This window comes from Priapulus caudatus, unplaced genomic scaffold (genome assembly GCF_000485595.1).
Source record: "Priapulus caudatus unplaced genomic scaffold, Priapulus_caudatus-5.0.1 Scaffold1427, whole genome shotgun sequence".
NCBI classification, from domain to species: Eukaryota; Metazoa; Priapulida; class Priapulimorpha; order Priapulimorphida; family Priapulidae; genus Priapulus; species Priapulus caudatus.
Genome location: NW_014578488.1, coordinates 56,070 through 60,053, shown reverse-complemented (window position 1 = coordinate 60,053; position 3,984 = coordinate 56,070).

Genomic DNA, 3,984 nt, shown 5'->3' with positions numbered 1-3,984 from the left:
TGACTCCAAGCATCTCGGTGTTCAGGATCGTAAATAGAGACCGGAGACAGCAATAAATAGCGACTTAGCTGGCTGTAATGCCAGTTTCTCAGTTTGCCATGTCTTATGTTGGTAGCACAAGTCAATGCTCAGGGGGGGTTAATATATTGTATCGTGCATGCTACACGTCGCCTTAGGTCTTCTGATCCTTTACTGGATTTCGGAGAGCCTTGAGGCAGTGACTTTTCTGACTATCTTGTGGAGAACTTCTACACACGTTCTGCCCTTTCCCGAGGTAGTAGTGACTATGCACACGTCCAGTTGCAACACCTGAGGTCATTTCGACGTTGGTTCGAGGTGAATTCCCGGCTCGAGGGGTCGTCGGGTCCCAAAGATGCGATCAGATCGGTTCGAGATGGATTCAGATCAAGTGTTCATAGCCTCTCAGGTAAAAGTGGAGGAGCTCCCAGGAACAAATAGACCACCCTCATCTACCAGTTGATTGTGGTGAGGTGTGATGGGAAGCCGGTGGAGGACATCTCTAAGTCATTGAATCTGATACGGAGGCATCAGAGAACAAGATGAGTTACGAACTCACTAAAGCTTAAACTGGAGGAGTAGCATATTTTGTACAGCCGAAGAAGAATGTTATTTTTTGAGACGACGGCACAAAGCAATTCAATCCAACGTTCTCCAGGCTTAAGGCACCGGCCGGTGAACCTGGTTCGGAGTTCAGTTCATCAGACCGATTATCTTCATCTTCTTGCGGACAAGGCGCTTTCGGGGTACACGTGCACATGACGGACGGTTAATCCGGACGAGAATTAGCGCTGTGGTAGGGACTTCTGAAAAAGGGGGACGGGACCAGGGATTTATTTCGTCAGAGCGTCGATGACGGACAAGACGTTGACCAGGACTTGGAGATCCGCTGTAGAAACGCCATGGACAATGGCTCGCCAGGAGCCGAAGACCAATTCGCAGAGCAAAGAGCCGGGGCATTCTGCGATGAGGAGAGCGCCGTCCCCCATGCCGGCGGAATGGTCGCCAGATGTCCGAGGAGAAGAGAGAAAGCGACGAGATGCTCAAGTGGGACGCCCGGTGCCAAACGGTCCACAGAGCATACACCGCCAGCATACTAGTTGATGACGGTAGCAGGGTCAGAAGCAGTTTCAGCCTAGAAGAGCCAGGCGTTGGCGAGTTCGGAGAGTTGAGATCATGGTGTGCCCGGCCCAACTGAGGGTGGAGCAGAGCTCCGTCCGCCCGCGGAGACCCGGAGGATGAGACCGAGAGCGCCGCCGATGCAGGAGAAAAAAGCGGGTGTTCGATCCAGGCGAAAGGGGTTACGTCTCGGTGGTGTAGAATGCCTATTTTTGCTAATAGAAATTGGCCACGTTCAAAATGTATTGGACGGCCCGAATTCGCATACAGTCAGTCAACGATGGTTGCGCTTCGCGAGGCGCGACCCGCTGTTTCAACTGACGCCCGTTTTCTATGCCCGAGCCACTATGCAATCTCAAGCAAGAGGGGGATCTTTCGTTGGCAAAGTCGACCGTGAGATAAGATGCAGGAATTAGTTAAATGATTAGCAGGATGTCGTTCGATCGAGGTGCGCTGTGTGGGAGGTGTTGGAGATAATACTCGTGGTGACTGGTTGTTCTGAGACGGATTACGTGTGTGGCTTAGGATCCATTGATAATGGTACGGGCGTGGGTCTTCCGACGAACGCTATGGAAAGTTTTGGAGGTCCAGGCCTGGGCCAACTTCAGCGGTGCACTAGTAGGAGTGCTGTGGAGGGTTCTTTCGCGAAAGTCGAGCGCTGGTCGGGGGATGTCTTTCGTTGGGGGAAAAACTTCGGAGGAGAGAGAAAGTGAGGGTCGCCGCTCGTCGCCAGGGTGGGGGTCGGACGGGGGACGGGATAGACGGGCCGAGTGGTCTATCTTAGCGGTGTTTCTGTGTGAGCCCGTTGGCCCGAACCACTTGCTTGCATGCGAGAGGAGATGACATCAGGCATCAGGAACGAGATGTAGGAAGAATTAATCGATCGTTAGGCTTGCATGAAGACCGGTAATTAAGGCATCGAAGGGTTCTCGGCGTTCCAAGGGCCCACCAGACGGTATCAATCCGAGAGTCGGACGAAAACGGATCAATTAGTACGGCATGAACGTGATTTCCTTTTCAGCGCTTTGGTAATGATGAAAGCGAACCACGGATGAGGCATATTACACGAGACCATAATCTAAAAATCCAACGCACCAGCCCTGTGCACAAGGTGACGAAGACAACGCCCACGCGTGCGCAAATCCTGCATCGTTTAACTCTGATGCCTTCAAACCGTCTATAGTGATCGACGCAGGGTCTGGGATGTCTCTACTCTCGGTTTGCTCGCTGGTCTACCACGGTCGTGCCGCTTACTCTCACTACCCACATAGCACGCCGTGTCTGTCAGTCCCAACATGCGCGCCCTAATGAAAGTGATTTCGACCGCCTGCGAAGACACAAGTGACTCCGTTAATAAGAACAGCATATCCCAGGCGAATCGCGGTGATTATATAGCTAGGGCGTCGTGAGAGGGGGAGGAGGTTTATCTTGTGGGCGTTAATTAGACACAAATAATGAGTAGGACGAAAGCCTTGAGTTAACAGAAACCAGCCATGTTTATTTTTCCCCTCCACCTCCATAGGTGGCAGCACATGCCAGTGATGATAACTTGTTGACACAAGAACAGATAATTATGATAATACAACATGTGTGGTCTGCAGTGCATGCGTAGTGTAGTGTAGGACGTTTACCCATTAGTGTTACGGTAAAGATACACGCGTCCAGGGGCCTGGTCGAATGGGAATTCTTGATGATCGGTTCCCGCGCTGTCAAACTTTTATTGTGGTGGAATTTAATTGCAAGTGGAATTGGGGCGGAGGTAATTTAAATGGGGCGGAACAATTGAAACAGGGGGGGGGGAGTTTTCCCAAACGGGGCGGGCGCGCCCGGTTTGCGCAACGTAGGGAGGGGCCTGGGTTACAAGAAGGTGGATGTATGCTGATTCATTTGGTATATCACATGTGAAGTGTTTTTTGGCAATACTTGGCAAATAAGACAACTACGTGTTTAGCTGCACGGTCTTCTAACCCTAGCAAGACCGTTTCTTGGAGCTAACCTTAGTTAGGCTACCTTCCTATAGGGGTGTAACGATGCATCGAAATATCGATGCATTGCAATAGACAGCGTCACGATAGTCAACCATTGATGGTAAATCTGACCATCGATAGTATTGACTATTGCGGCAGTACTATCGCGATAGTTTCGATAGTTGCGTATCTACCCTGTGTTGATAATTTATGATCAGAAATAAACAGCAAACACCCATAACGAGTGCTAAAATTCACACGCACACATTTCAAGCTGCTCCAAATCGCGATTAAAATCTGCTGAGTAACCCTCCATGGGGGCCGCCATCTTGGATATAGCGAGCGCACAGCGAGCGCTCGTGCATCGTTCAAGAGGCGCTGCGTTCGTGCAGCGAGCGTGCGCATCGAGCGTTCGCTCTCCTGAACACGCCTCAGAAGTGTGACGTCACGGTGGCATGACAACGAACCCACTGGTTCTAAACAACCCACTGGCTCCATAACATTAACTCCATAACATTAACAACAGTACCACATGTACCGAATTGAACGTGCTGCTCGCGTGTACACGAAATGGCAGACGACGCTTTTGACATTGTCAGAAATAAATCTGCAAAATCGGCAGTATGGATACATTTCGGCTTTGTGCATTTCAAAAACAAAGACGTGGACACCAAACGCGTTGCATGTCGACAGTGTCGGACGATACTGAAGTACAGCGGCAACACTACAATAGTACAAATCTAACGGACCACTTCCGTTGAAAACATGGATCGATTCCGATTGGTTTGACAGTTCCAACAACATCGTCCCTGATACAAATAACGCTATGTTATTAAGTTGTTTTCACGGCACAAGCTGTCTGCATAAATGGCTTCGAGTC